The 16980-nt window shown below is 34.7% G+C and overlaps 1 protein-coding gene and 1 long non-coding RNA gene across 2 annotated transcripts in view; both read right to left on the bottom strand.

The window, feature by feature from the left end:
• Positions 1 to 16980, bottom strand: part of LOC124452160 (receptor-type tyrosine-protein phosphatase F-like) — a 52504-nt gene that overhangs the window by 29802 nt on the left and 5722 nt on the right. The window lies entirely within an intron of this gene.
• LOC124450497 lies at positions 7222 to 7971 on the bottom strand. The gene is made up of 2 exons (XR_006950014.1): positions 7817 to 7971; positions 7222 to 7388 (listed from the first exon to the last, which is right to left on the bottom strand). It is a non-coding gene; the product is annotated as an uncharacterized LOC124450497 (long non-coding RNA).

Genomic DNA, 16980 nt, shown 5'->3' with positions numbered 1-16980 from the left:
CTTTGAAACCACAATACTTCGAGGGCAAGCTGGCATCATGTAAACTGCTAAACTCGGTCAAAGAAAAAATTTGCTGTATATTAAATGCTAACAAAGCAACGAGGATAAAGAAACATTCGTTTTACCATCAACTGTAGCCAACGAAATTTATTACATCATACCTTTTGCTCTTTTATTTTCTTCACGTCTTTGTTTGAAAAACGTACACAATAAGGCAACTGCAGAAATACGCCTTAAAAAAAAAAGAGAAAAATTAAGATACATAACTTGGTTTACGAAGCAATGTTATAGAACATAAAGTTTTCGATAGTTTAAAGAATTACCTCTGTTTATACGAAGCACCGAAGTAAAATTAATGCATCTAAAGTGTGTGAACACGGCAAAACAGGTTAATGGCTTCAAGTGCTAAATGACAAAAAATGATATTGTTCCCATAGCGTATTTTAAGTTCTTAATTAACAACTTTGGCAACACTTCATTTAATTTTAGCTAACAGTCATTGGTAAAAAATTGTAACCCCAAATACACCAATTTGTGTCGAACCGAACTATACAGTAAAATTTACAACATGAAACCAGCTTTTTATTGTTTAGTAGTGTCTGTTCAAACCAGTGAGATAATAAGACAGCTGCACAAATACATTGAAAAAAGGGTAAAAAAATAGTGCATGCAAGAATAATGACATATGAATGAAGAATGTTTAAGTGATTGGGTTCAGCGGTAAAGAATTAAGAACAATAATTTAACATTTCGATATTCATTATATATTAGTATATGACAAACTTCTAATTGATGCATTGGACAGCCACTTTGTGGGATATTATCAAAGTATACTACAACAAGCAAGGATCATTTCCATTTACGCAATTTTCACAATTTTCTTCGTAACTTAGCTATGTCAATTAGCTGTAAAGTTTTGTTCTTAAGTCTACGTTTTGATGTGAACAGGTGGAAGGAAAAGCATGTAGAAACACATAAATTTTGAAAAACCGTTTTAAAGTTAGTTGTATAATAAGTCCCTTACTAAGCAATCGCGAAATCTTTAAAGAGAAATATCGGATTAGATATTTGTTTATGTACAGACCGCGCAGGCTGGAGAGGGTAAGCAAAGTTAAGAAAAGGCTTATTATAAACCATTATTTAAACTGAGACAGCTTTCTTTACTTTTTTGTCGTCGCTGTTTTGGAAAAGTGGCATTCACTTCTGTTTTCCTTTTGTTTTCAAACCTCTTGTTATTTGCTTTCAGAAATTTGTTTCCATTTATTTGTAAAATTACTGTAATGAAACGCCGGTTTGAATTGTTATAGATCTGAGAGACTGTATATGGTCATTGTCAACATTAAGTCATTAACAGCATTTAACTAATGCAATAATATGGTGGCCTCTTGTTATCACAGGGACGTTTACTGACCTATTTCCTCATCATAATATTCATTAGGGACGTTTAGACTAAATATTCATCATCAGTACAGTCAATAGGGACGTTTAGACTAAATACCCTCATCAATAATGAAACAATACGCCTATTCCTGGATTGCAAACAATTTCCACGGAATTATGAAAAAAATTGACCTGCGTTATCGGCCAGTGCAAACAATGGCTTTGATAAAATATTTTTTTTGTATTTGACTACCAACAAACATGCAGCATGCACATGTAAACATGCAGCCCATGCACCTTTTATTGTTTTCAAATTTTGATTTCGTCATGTAAAATTTGCTTAAGCTTCATCTTCATTTTATCCACGGCTTAATCATTGTCAATTCTGCTCTATGAAAACGTTTAATAGTTGATGTCTTTAGCCTTTGAAACCACAATACTTAGAGGGCAAGCCGGGCAAATTGCTAAATTCGGTCAAAGAAAAAATTTGCTGTATATTAAATGATAACAAAGCAACGAGGATAAACAAACATTCGTTTTACCATCAATTGTAGCCAACGAAATTTATTACATCTTACCTTTTGTTCTTTTATTGTCTTCACGTCTTTGTTTGAAAACCGCACACAATAAGGCAACTGCAGAAATACACCTTAAACAAACAGAGAAAATGAAGATTCGTACAAGTATGGTAAACAATAGAGTTGTGGTTTTCGCAAAGTTTTACTTGTAAGTGCTGGACAAAGCTGTTTCCTCAAGTGTGGAGTAGCGTGTATTGAGAATATATAAACATGCACTTATGCCGACTGCCACAATTATTTAACATTTTATAGAATTTTGTTTTACCTCAAATCCTACCCTTTACGAATCAACAATAATACTTTAAATTTGTTAGAAATTTTGGAAACAGAGAAAAATTGAGATACATACATTGGTTGACGAAGCAATGTTATAGAAGATAAGTTTATTATAATTTACTCTGTTTAAACAAAGCGCCGAGGCAAAATTAATGCATCTAAAGTTTGTGAACACGGCAAAACAGGTTAATGACTTCAAGTGCTAAATGACAAAAAATGATATTGTTCCCTGGGGCGGATCTAGAGTATGTCAAATCCGTCGCGCGACTGATGTATGAATTCAAAAATTACCTATTAATGCATCTAAAGTTTGTGAACACGGCAAAACAGGTTAAAATGCTAAATGACAAAAATGATATTGTTCCCTGGGCGGATCTAGAGTATGTCAAATCCGTCGACTGATGTATGAATTCAAAATTACCTATTCATATTAATTAAAAGTCATTAATTATTCTTACTTTATTATCGCATTTACTTCGTGATAAAATCCAGCTTTGTTTATTATTGAAAACCAATGACTAATCTAATGAATATCTTGTTGGTAACCAGATCAATTGAATTTCAATTGACCTGGAATAACCGACTGATAAGCGGGGTGGCTTGACTGGTTCGACGGATAAAGGAGACTATGAACGCCAAAACGCTTATTTCACTGGTCAATGGCCAGATCAGTGGACAGTCTGGAATGGTCTCGACTGATAAGAGGGGTGGCCGGACGTATAAGATCATATCTTCATTTAATTTCAGTCATTGATGTTCAAAAGAAAGCCAACATTGTCTTGAGCTTTATCAGCAGAAATTCACATCCAAAATCGTAAGTAAAGGACAACTAAAGTGTATGCATGAATGTAATAAATCAAAGTCAATTTATGCGAGTGTGTGATGCGATTTATGTCAATATGGCGTATGGTAAGCAGATTGATGCTTCTAAAATTGTTGTTGCCGACGGACTTTTAGCTATGATTTCTTTAGTGCTTGGGGAATCGTGACCGTTATATGGCAGCGAAATCCTACATTCCTGCAAATATGTTTCAATGGACAAAAAATCTGTAGCCATAAGGCGCCATACTATTATTTACTTTATCAGTTTACTGCAAAAGATGTCAACTACAACTGGTAAAATTAGCTGCCCCCCATGATTTTGAGGATAGTTCTATGCAATAGTTCTGTTCAAAAAATATTTATTCTTACCTCTGAAACAAGCTGAAGAGCTGGATACTCAGTCAGTAGCTCATTCAACACTTTTGGTTCATTTATAAATTGTTGGCGCCGGTAGGGGTAGGTCAACTCCATGAGCTCTTTAATTAGTCTATATCTTTTGTTTGTTTTCGTCATCTCGGTTACCATGGCTTTTTTATGTTCTTCGCACGTTTCTGCAGTCTCACCATTATCCATATCATAAACATCATACAGCTTACGTCTTTTCATATTTGCTTCTGGCTGCTTTTGTGTAGTTTGAGACACACAGACAGATCTTGTTGTTGAATTTGTCTTCTTTCTACGCATGTTTTTGAATCGATTAGTGATTGCTTTCAACCATGACCCCTATAACGAAGAAAGTTCATGCTGTACATTATAAGAGATAGCGAGAAAAGCTATAGGATTTCTTCTAAAGATTATCTTATGCATTAAATAATATGAATATGACTTACTGTACCAGCTCCAAGTGAATCGACAAGAAAAGTATATTTTTCTACAATCATGGACGCCACTCTTTGTTTTCTTCTCTGGATGGAAACATTGTATGAGCTTTAATAGAAGAACAAATGTCCCTAGTAAACTCATCCCTAAGGTTTCCATTAAGTTTTCCTGCTTGCAGTGCTTCATGCACTGTTGGAGAAAACTGTAAAATACAAAAGATAAATTTTAACATCAGAATGTGACCTATTACGAGGTATACTATTTAACATACAGAAATAGGAAGCTTAAAATCTTTTATCCAGTTCTTGTTCAGTTTCCTTTCTTCCACAAGTACAAAGCTTGGTGAAGGTTGATCACTCTTTTGAGATGCTATGGTATGTCGAGGTGTACTGGATGTTGTAGGTGACGGTGTGCCTGTTGACAAATGAGCTTCTTCAATTGACGCTGAAGAATTGCTGACATTGTCATTTATGGCAAAGGAATGACTAGTGGATAAAGCGATCTTCTGGGTGGATGGTTCAATGGTAGATGGAACATTTCTTAATGGTAGAAAAATTGTCCAAGTTAATCGTTGCCAATGCATTTTTGATTCGTATAACTTGCCCTCCTTTTATGCCACATGCCTTCAATAGCTCATCAGATGTATTGTTTAAAACACCAGCTGAATCAAACTATTCGAGTACAAAAAATCAAAATTAAATTAAAAAGATATATATATATGTTAATGACTGAGCGAGAGGCTCGTACAGGAGGTCCATTCAAGCGAAAAAAGAACAGCCATTTGATGTTTGGATTGGGCTTTAACCAATCAGAACGCGCGTGAAATAAATGTAAAAATGTTTTCCAGAGGTCCCAAACGGCCAGAGGCCAAAGGCCGTTTTTTATTTCGAGAAGAACTATTTTTCTATTCGGACCGAAATATAAACGGTAAATAACGTATTTATTTTTTGTCAAATGGTTATGGCAGTTGTGCCATAATGTAATCTTGAATTTCATGCGTAAAACTTTCGTCCCTTTCATCCATGTTTACGTTTTCTGCTATATTTTCGCTAACATTTTCCACGATATTTCCAAGCTCGTCGGCATAGTAAAACTCGCTTTCCGAGTTTCAAACTATCATTCAAATCCATTGTTAAAAACGTTTTCAAAATATCTTTTTTAAATTACTAAAACAGCTTAATTTATTGGCTGCATTTGCCAGGATTCCGCGGACCGGAGTAAAAAAAATGAAGTAATTTATTCGAACATCTACTTAGCATGCTGCAATAATAATGATATGGTATTTTTACTTCATAGTCTAATGTAGTTTGGAACCACAGCAGTTGAACTTTCACTCATAATGCTTGACGTCTTAGATTACTTAGTCATTTTTTATCTTTACACTTTATTTCCCTCAATAATTTTGCCCACTAAATTCAAGTATTGTTTTTTCGGTATGGAGTCCATATTTACCAAGCAGTGTTAACAAAAGCAACAAAAAGTCGTCTAGTCACAACGTCAACACGCAAAAATTCATGCACTCGTGCTAAATTTAATTTTATACACATACCTCTTCATCTTCAAGAATAAAAATTACATTTTCCTTTACCCCTGCCTTCTTAAGATTATCAAGCAACGTGGAATCCATCCGACCTTAAACGTATAAAAATTTGTAAAACACAAATACAAAAATTTCTACATGAAATATAAGCACGAGGAGAAGTATGTGTCACAAGAAATTTCATAAGAAAATATATTCAAGAAAGCTTTGTATTTACCTTTTTAAAAGAAGGGAGATCGTCGAAAGCAAATAACTTAAATCCAATGGCTCTTTAAGCCTGGTAATATTGACTTTTACGTTTAGTTCACAATAAAATATAATTTGACAACGCTGCACAAACAGGTGAAATCACGATGAAAATCATGAAATGAAATATAATCAGTGTGACAGTGACAGTTGGCTATAAGCATGTTACCGCGTTTTTGCATATAGTTGCTAATATCACATTTCACACCATATATGGCAACAGAGTTGAGCAGGCACTCTCTTCAGAAGTGAATTGTATTCTTGAAGTGAATTATGTCATGTAGCGTCTATATCGATGTAATATTTGCCTAGAATTCGTTTCAGATTCTCTTCAATTACTAATAACACATATTGGCCGTGTTCATCGTGATGAGCCAAATTTTCATGTTGTTTGTGGCATCGATGGCTCTGCCAGGACGTTTAAGAAATTTTCTCATTGAGAAATCACCTTATTCGAAAACATAACATCGTGCGCAATACGAGGGACAGCGCAGAGTTGAATACTGATAGGGGAAACGACGATGCTAATCAAAATCATGAGATTGATAATACAGACCCTGAACAGGAAGAAGAGTTACTTTTAAGTTTTAATGAACTCACAAAGCCAAGGTTCCCCCTATAAAATCCATGCTTAATCCACCTCTGGTTAATATAACATATGTATTGCCGCTATTTTTTTACGAAGTTGTTAAACTGTTTAAATGAACGCATAAGTCAACTGTTCAGTTATCCGTGTCAGAACGAAAACAGCTGCAGTTTGATATAAGTATAAAAATAAGTTAAAAAAACAGTTAAAATGAGTGTTATTTTGACACCCATGATTTTACAAGGAGAGTGGATGCAGAAATACCGCCCTTTATAAATTATTGTAACTCTTGCTAATGGCGTTAATTTAACACCAACCACTTAACACCAAAAAACAGTGTTACTTTAGCACTTTTGTGGCAGAAGAAGGTGCTAGTTCAGCACCATTAATTGGGTGTTAAAGTGTTGAGGTGTAAATTTAACACGCTACAATATGTTTAAGGTCATATGTTGTTAAATCAACAACAATATTGGTGTTATAATAACACTTTTATTTAACACCACCGATAGGGTGTCAGTTTAGCACTAGAGAAAGTGCTAGTTCAACACCCCAAAAATAACAGTGTAAGCGTATAGAAGACAAACAAAAAAATAAGCAAATTCAAATCTATACAAGCTTATCTTGAATTACCTGTAAAATAAAAGTTGAATTTAAAAAAATGAAGTTTCTGGTGGCACTGATCTCACTGGCACCATATCTATAGCCATGGCCTTGCAGTGGCTTCTGATCATAGTTTAATTATATACATGCTAACTGGATGAAAATTCAAACTTGGTAAAATAAAATCGTTCGTCTTCTTCATCTTTACAATTGCCCAGTCCTCACGTCAAAAGACCTCTTAGAGCTGCTATACTTTTATTATAGCGTGAATAGATTAAACCCCCAAAAGGTTTGGGTCATAGCATTGATGGTCTAAAGAAGTTTGGATGAGTCCGAAATAACTTCTGCTTGTCTTTGTTTTCTTCAAGACAACCTGGTTTGTTTAGATTTAATATTGAACCAGATTGTACAAATTTAAATTGAGCTCCCGAGTGAAAACAATTCTCTTTAAACCTCAAATTAGTAAAAAATCCAGGATCATGACCATTATCATAAAAACATTTTCCTGACTGAATATGTTTGATGAAAAGTCCATTCGTTTCTAAAAAAGGACATCAATATAAATTTAAAAAACTGGGATTTCATTTAAAATAATTAAGCGTACTGAATTCTATCGATATAAGAAAAGATTCCATTAAAAAAGCCATCTTGAAATTCAATATTTGAATTATAACAACAGACAAAAAAACGAGTGTTTATTGCTGACTTTATTTGAAAGACTTCATTGGGCTTATTTTATATCTTACGTGTTATGTTTTAATTCAAATATAGAATTTCAAGATGGCCATTTTGTTTGGAATCTATTTATTTTTATATTTTTCAACATTGAGGACTGAGCCTGGTTTTTCAAAACTGCCAACTCATCTGTGAAGCTTAAACTGTATAAATTCCCATGTCTTTCGTTTTTGATGAAAAGGAAGTTTATCTGAAATAAGTTTTATGAAAAAACCAAACGGTCATTACACTAACCTATTGAAAGCGAGCAACCGCAGTAGAATGTTTGCTTTGAGCTTGTGATTAAACTAAATCTAAATTTGAATTCAGAACTATATTCTCTCGTCAAATGTTGTCAGTAGTCGACGTATAACTCCAATACGCATTTCACTGCACGCTCGTGTAGCAGAGTTTGAATTGATTCTAACAAAAAAAGAATGACCAACACGACAAGAGTAATGACCAAAACACCAGCCACAATTGCACCAATAGTAGCTCCAAATTTCCACAGCCTATAAGATAAAAATGAATGACGAAGAAGAACATAAAAACATTAAGTATACAAGTGGTGAACAAAAAAAGTAACCCAACTATAAACAATACATGGTTACCTAAAGATATCAATAGATTACTTAATAATACATTACGCGTAATACATTACGATATTCGCTTTTCAGGCGCGCAAAAACAAGTATAAACGAAACTCAGATTTGATCTCACGTGCGCAGTTTACAAACTTTCCAGTCGGCGTACATGAGCAATATGAAATCTTCTTAGAATACAGCTGTTTTGGCACAAGTAAGATTTGGTAGCTTAACTTATAATCAAGCAAAGCATGTATAAAGTATTCAATCGTGTTTCCTAGTCGGATTTGTTAGTGTGGCCATTTATACTCATGAATGTAGGAAATTCAGAAAAAATATGACCTTTGGTTATCCGATTCTTAAAAATGTCAATGATTTCTCAAAGATCAGAGACAATAACAAATATACAAATAAATTATTAAACTTTTAGTAGTTCTATAGCATGGAAAGACATGTAAACAAATAAATGAAAATGATAGTTTGTGTTAAAAGATGCTAAATACCTAAAAGATGCTTTTAACTACTCAAAATCCTGTAATGAAAATTCTATGTAACTTGATTCAATTAACGTTGTTAAGCCTTTTATTAATTGCCCGAACGAAAATTGTGCTAAGCCTAAACGCCCGAATGGCTAAGCTTTGGGGGCTCATCCCCCCTGTGCCCTCACAGGCCTTATGTCTATGAAAATAATGATCTCGATGAAAAGAATACCAGAGTTGTTTATATGTCTAGAGGAGAGATGCATAGAAAATTGTACACTTGACTTGTGTAATAAATTCTTGAAGTAATTGAAAAATTTGCACTGACAAATTACGTCATTAACTCAAAACAATTAAAATAACACTAACACATACAAGAAAACAGTTTATGCTGGCATGCAGTCATGAGCAAAATTTTCTTTAAAAATTATACCAATTTTCGTCAAAACAACAAAAATTTACGTCATATTACCAGATGTTCGTTTACTGTATACAAGTGTTTATTTAGACCATGGATACAACAAGACAGCAGCACAAATACAACGAGAAATGGCGAGAAAAATAATGCCTCGACTTAACAGTTTTGGTAGTTGAAGCAATAAGCAATTGAGCTCAGCATTGTCTTTTAAAGAATTAAAAATAAAATGGTCGCAAAAGTCACAATGTTCTGTTTTGTCTGCTTTAACTGTATCACCTTGTTATGTCCATTATTATGACATATCACTTTTAATTTGGTGTAAGACAAACTTTAAGTTCATTCATTCGGCTGGTAATTTCTATAGTTTGTAAATTATGTTAATTAACTTTTGAAGTGACCCACTCTAAAGTGAACAGGTGCACAGAAACATGTACAAAAACATAAAACGAAACTCAACACCCGCTGCATTATAGGGCTTTATTTAACGAATCGGAAGTTCGGGTAGCATTGCATCCTTAATAGGTTGTTATGAGAAACAATCATATTTATATAAGATGTTAGAATACAAAAGGAGACGGTATCAAATAGATTATATAAATTACGAAGTTAGGAAGCAAAATATAGTGAAATTAAAAAAGTTGAATAGAACTGCCTTGGACAGATGTTAAGTCATAGTAAAGGAAACATACCGAAGGTCCACTTTGCTTAGAAACTGGCTGCTGTACATATAATTAGATAACAGGCTGCCGTTAGCCAGTTCGGAACTCCTATTACTAAAAAAAAGCATTTTACTAGATGCCAATGTAGTAATCATATGCGCAATGAGATATACGTAGCACAAAAAAATCAATGGATTTGCTCTATTGTACTTTTACTATACTTTCGACAAGGAAAAACTTGTAGCTATTGATTATGAGGCTCTCATTAAGGGAGAGTTTGTATGAATCGTGAGAAGAGGAAATACTTTCAAAGTCGTCCATGTTGGGGATATCTCCAGATATGTTTATGTTCGCAAAAATGCTCCATAACGCAAGGCGTGACGTTTGGATACCTTCAAATGGAGACATTCTCCTATGCTACGAAAATTCGATGTGTAAATGACGTGTGATTTTACCCACATACAATACGTACAGCTATAACACTTTAATGAATACACAACATCCAATTTCTGAGGTTTGAGTTTTTTCCTAAAAGGGGAAGAAAGAAAATATACGTTAAGAAAGGTGGAAAACAAATTTAATTAGTACATGCAGAAAAGCATCAGCACTAAGGCGATTTATTTATATGTGTATTTGAAGAGAGTGCATACCTGTGAAAAAAAGACGGAAGTAGATGGATTTTTTGTGAGCAGTCATGACGGGAGGTTTTGAGTTAAAGGTGTTGTCGAGGAAACGACGTGTTATTTGGTCAAATACGCGTTAAGGAAACCCGTTTTTGATGAGTAACCATCTCGTAGATTCGAGTAAAACAAACATTTTCAAAGGTAAAAGAAAAGTTTGTAAAACATTCTAAAGGTTTTAAAGATTTGTAAAAAACTTTCAAAGATTTGAAAAAGATATTCTAAAACAAAGAATTGATGACATATGCACACGTGAGGCTAGTGAACATTTGCGGTAAACGGAACGCAGCTGCAATGCATCGTTCAATAAATCACCCGACCCTAATCATAAATGTGTCAAAGTCAATAACAACAAAATTTTTTATGGTCTATGTTGTAGAGGCTGCATAGTCCATTAATGAAAATAACGCTTGGTGTTTGTCTAGTTGGGGCTTTAAGAGAGTAATAAAGACAAGCTTACCGCTGTTTCAACGAGCTGCGGCGTCTATTCTGGATCAGCTTGACGCATTGGAACGCAATAATCGCTTGGACAGTTTTGACTCGGTCCACAAGATTTGAGATAGCAATATAGGTACCACAGTGACCTGCTTCGTCACTGGATTAAAAAAATAAATATTTTTGTGTTTGTTGCAAAATTCTTGTAGAGAACTTCACTCAGATCTTAAGCCGCCGAATTATAACCACGAGAGCGACGGGGTTAATCAACTGCTAATATTTCAGTGACACGTGTTTACCTGCACATAACAACGACAGGTCCATTTACATCAGCAGATCTGTGAATCTTCAACTTCAGATAAGATTTCCACCATACTGTGAACATCTTTAGGAACATCATGAACCGGCTATGATATGTCATGAATCATGGTCCAAACGACTTTTTTAATATCCTAAGAAGCAAAAAATAAATAAATGTAACAAATTGTTTAATCATAAAAACACGAAGGAACAATCAAGAGCAGAAATCCACTTATTTCTTCTGCAAAATAATTGGCAATATAAGGAAGGAACATTAATTAAGATAAAGGAAACATTTAAATAAACGCAGTAGCGTAGCCAGCATGCAGGTTTACACCGCTATGTAAATTTTGAACGAATACCAATAACAAATTTGGTAATCACAAATTAAATTATTATTTGTCTAGTTAAAAGTTGATACACTAGAAGTATTTCTTTAGAAATCTATTGTTCTTACGGTCAAACACAAAAATATTTGCTGCAACTTCGTAAAAGCACTATTCATATAGCGCATTTAATAAACACGACGAGTTTTTTTAAAAGAAGCATTTCACATTAACAAAATTAATTGTAATCTCAACGTTCACGTTTTTCGTTTTAACACTATATTCAGCCTGTAAATACACTCATAAATTAGTTCCAACCAGTATTTCATTTTAATATTTATAATCTACTGATAATTGTATCACTGCATCATATTACTCTTATATAAAATTATCATGCATATACATAATATTCTTATTATACTGTAGATGCCATTATGAGATGTTGAAACACATTTATTTTAAAAAAACGCGTCGTATTTATTAAATGCGAAAAATATTTGCATAGCGAGAGTAAAGTCGGGCTGGCTACGCTACTGAATAAACATATACATATGAACTTTGTATGAAAGAGAAGTGTGGTGATTTATTTGCAATAAATTATCTAAAGCAGAGATTTACATATGTTTATACAAATTTCTTTTTATCCGAATGATTCTGACTTTTCTCTTGTGGAAACGCTATTGATTGTAGACATGTGTTTCAAATTTTTCCTTTACGATAATGAATATTTTATTGTTTTATTGCAGTTAAGTCAGAGCCTGTAATTGAATGTTCCATCTTCTTTAATGATGAGCAAATGGTGTAAAAGCATAACAAAGAAGTATCGAGAGATCAATTGCACAAAATACTACCCTCACACATTTATAAAAGTAAATTTTATAGAATGAAGACACTGAACTGGATTACTTGTGACTTTAATTTTTATATACAGCTATACAACCATTGTAATTACACAAAAAATCACTCTACACAAAGACTGGAACACATAATGACTTAAGTTTCAACATCAGATCAGGGGCGGATCTAGGATTTTTCAAACATCAGTCATAAAACGTCGGAGGCGCTCCGTACCAGGGGGGGTCTGAGGCATTCTCCCTGAGAAATTTAGAATTTCAGAGCCTTGAAAATGCCATTTTCAGCGTATTAGAGCAATACAAAATATATTTTGTGGGCATCATTTTTGCGTAAAAACAACAAATTTTGCTTACGTTTTTTTTCCAAAAAAAAACTGAAGTGAACAATAGTTGAATGTTATGCCAAATATTTAGGCTCATTATCATGCAAAATATATGGCTCATTAGCATGTCTAGGAACGTAAAATTTATTTTAGAATAATGCTATTCAAAAACAGATATAGTCTTTAAAAATTTCTACCAAGTTGTCGGGCATAGACCCCCCTAGAGACCACCATTCAAACCTCTATGTAATGATTTAAGTTAGAAATTTGGTACTAGTGACAGTTCATAGATATAGAAATGCTCAGACTTTAAACCATGCAAGTTTATTGCAACCCTTTATCCATACCCATCTCCACATCAGTGCCAGCAAATTCACCTTTTGAGAAAAAACTCAAAATTTTTTTCTTCCAAAGATTAAGCAAAATTATCATAGTGAAAATTTGCAGTTAAGGATAGCTTAATGCCATAAATGTTTATTAAGCATTTAACTAGACTATTAACTTCTGTAAGTATATGCAAGGTGTGCTATATAGCAAACACTAGTAGCATTCCCTGCGCCTGGATCATCACGTTGCCGTCGTGCAGGGGCTTAAGTACTTCACTGAAGGAAAACTAAGAATGATCCAAACCCGGTCTCCAAAATTCGATATCGAACTCTCTGAACCACACCTCCAAACTCATGAACAGTCGAAATACAGAAAACCATACTGGCTTGGACGTCGCCCAGGATAAAAAGGTCCGCTTATTAAGCCAGCTGGCTCCCATCTCAACATTAGCCCAACAGTGAACTTACTCTCCTTAAATGTCGAAGGATTGTCTATGGCCAAATGTGAGTACTTATCAAAACTTCTTCATGACAACAAAGTCGATATTCTCTTTCTACAAGAGACCCATGTTGTAAAGAATAGTCCATCATCGAGATACACCATCACAAATTACTCGCTTGTTGACGCCATCTTCTATGAAAAATATGGCACAATGGTTTTTTTAAAACATCCTCAATTAACCTCAGTGATACAATCTACTCTAACTGAAAATTATGACCATCGTACTATTGTCCACCATGGCGGAACTACTCTAATTAACATCTATAAAACACCGAATGAGAACAGGCCATCACCACCTCTACCACACATCAGTCACCTTACTGTTATCACAGGTATTTCAACAGTCATCATTCAGACTGGGGTTACAGAACGAACAATACAGCTGGTGAAGACATCACCAAATGGACATCACAAAATAATATGCATTTATTGTTTGATCCGCGAGAAAAGGGCAATTTCTTCTCTGCAAGATGGCAAAAAAATGCTCTACTGACCTAACATTCGTATTCAAGGATAACGATGACATACCACTCTATGCCTCTCGTCAAGTCCTCGGTTTATTCCCCAAAAGCCAACAGAGACCTCTTCTAATCAAAATAGGTCTAAATATTTCCATCACACCATCTCTCCCTAAACCTAGATGGAATTTCCAAAAAGCAAATTGGAGTGATTTCACTAAGTCCATAGAGAGAACATGCCCAAGAATACAACCCGTACAGGAAAATATCCCCCGCTTCAGCAAACGCATTCTACGTAGTGCAAGAAAATTTATTCCAAGAGATAGATTGCCAGCGATCTACTTACATCCCTTGCTGGACAGAAGAAAGTCAAACTCTTCTTAAAAGATATGAAGAAACACAGAACCAAAGCATAGCTGAAGAACTCCTAAAATCTCTACAAAAAAGACGTTGCAAGAAATAGCAGGAAACAGTAGAAAACACGGTCTTCTGCCACTCAAGCAGAAAGGCATGGAACCTCTTGAAAAAATTTGACCCAGATAAACGCCCGCAAACAACACAAGAGGCCCCGATTATTGTTGAAGATATCGCAAAACAAATAAAACAACGTAGCACCCATAAACCAATCCATAAATTCGAAAAAGAAATAAGACATGAATACCAACGCTTATACAAATCAAGCCCGGATAACAGCTTTTCATCAATGCCAGTTAGTAAGCAAGAAGTTGACACTGCAATTAAACAAATGAAAGATGGCAAGGCAGCCGGAATAGACGGTATCTTTCAAGACATGATCAATGATTGAGGCCCCAAGACGATCAACTGGCTTGCATTATCTCTCTCGGATGTTATTGACAAATCAGAATACGCACTGACTTGGAGAGAAGCTAAAATACTTGCCATCTTCAAACCTGGAAAACCCTCAAACGATCCATCAAGTTATCGCCCAATTTCTCTGTTGTGTTGTTGTTTTAAACTTCTAGAGAGAATAATGAACAAGTTCTGGCCTTAACGACATACATCGAAATGGGATATGAAAGAAAACAGAAAACTGGAGCTGTATTTATTGATCTATCTGCGGCTTACGACACGGTATGGCACAACGGTTTGATGTATAAGTTAGCCAAATGTATCCCTTGTAAGAAAACACTAAAGCTTTGAATAAAATGTCTGGATCAAGAATTTATCATGTATGTCTGGGTGACAAATTAAGCAAAAGAGAACTATAAAAACGGTGTTCTCCAAGGTTCAGTTCTAGCATCAACTTTGTTCAACATCTATATCAGTGACTTACCACAGACCACCTATCTCAAACTTGGCTACGCTAATGACTTCGTACTATCACACCAATCTAGAGATATTAAACAAATTAAAGAAGCCCTCAGACATGACACAACAAAACTAAAAATATTTTTCAACAAGTGGTACCTAAAGATGAACACAACAAAAACTGTAAGCACCCTCTTCTACTTGGACAATTACAAGGCAAATCTACAACTTGCATTACGTGTAGGCAACTCCAAATTATCATATGACTCATCTCCAAAATACCTGGGTGTGACTTTTGATCGCCCGCTAACATACAAACAGCACATTGAAAACACTGCCACAAAACTGTGAAAACGAAATGGCATAATTAACAAACTGGCAGGAACATCGTGGGGCGCCACTCCAACGGTACTTAGGACATCATCTCTTGCCCTATCATACAGTGTTGCAGAATATTGTTCTCCTATTTGGTCTCGCTCTAAACACGTCAATAAGTTAGATGTATTGCTAAATGACACAATGCGAACAATTTCTAAAACATTTGCAATTTATCCATAAATTTTCACCCTCTTCAAAAATTCACAGTTTGGACAGCAGCATTCATGTCAATATATTAATTTGTAAAAGATTTCCATAAATCCGTCTGATTGTAGTTTAGTTTCTATCATGCTTATAAAAATTACTATGAAACGACAAACATTCAATTCAGACAGTGAGCTTGACTATGTTTGTTCAGTTGGCTATCAGTCGAAATCCGTCAAACCAATCACAATAAAACAAAAATTCAAATGAACCAATTGTAAGATAGCAATTGGACTCCTTATACGTCCGGCCACCCTCTTATCGGTCCAGACCATTCCAGACTGTCCACTGATCTGTCTATTGACCAATAAAATAAGCGTTTTTGGCGTTCATTGACTCCTTTATCCGTCGAACCAGTCATGCCACCCCGCTTATCAGTCGGTTATTCCAGGTCAATTAAAATTCAACTGATCTGGTTACCAACGAGATATTCATTGGATTAGTCATTAGTTTTCAATAATAAATAAAGCTGGATTTTTATCACGAAGTAAATGCGATAATAAAGAATAATTAGTGATTTTTTAATTAATATGAATAGGTAATTTTTGAATTTCAAACATCAGTCGCGCGACGGATTTGACATACTCTAGATCCGCCCCTGGGAGTTGTATCACGCGCCATCAATCCAAACACGTTGAAAATTCGTCGACGGCAACATATTGATTAAATTTTAAACTAATAAAATACCTTGGGTCGCAATGTAGTACTTCTCACATTTCCCCTACAAAGTTAATAAAGGATTTATAAAGTAAATGGTTTGAACCCAGGAGTATCGTAACCTGTTTGTGGATGCAGATCTTCTAGGTTAGTGGAGTCCTGAAAAGGACTGTTATTGTTGATGTTGAATGACGTTTCGACAACCTTAGAGGTAGTCATCTTCATAGTCAACGAATCAACATCAACAACAAAAGTCGTTCTCAGGACTCTACTAAACTGGACACTCTACATCCAAAAACATGTTCAAGGATGTATAAATTGAAAAAAAGAGCGAATCTTTAACGTAAACTGTCGACGATGTTGCGAGCAAAAAACTGTTTTCAATGAAACTTACGTCGACAAAAGAAGCGTTGATAAAGTCAGATTTTTCATCACCAGAGAGTATCACACGAGAATGGTCGACTAGAAGAGACAAAATAACGTTTCGAACACACAATTTTCGTTTTTGACATTTTCCTTTCTTTTACATAACAATTACATTCACACATATCACTTTCTCATTGATAT

This window comes from Xenia sp. Carnegie-2017, unplaced genomic scaffold (genome assembly GCF_021976095.1).
Source record: "Xenia sp. Carnegie-2017 unplaced genomic scaffold, XeniaSp_v1 HiC_scaffold_24, whole genome shotgun sequence".
Lineage (NCBI taxonomy): Eukaryota > Metazoa > Cnidaria > Anthozoa > Malacalcyonacea > Xeniidae > Xenia > Xenia sp. Carnegie-2017.
Note: the sequence above shows the minus strand (reverse complement) of the source record. Positions and strands in the feature narration are given on the sequence as shown.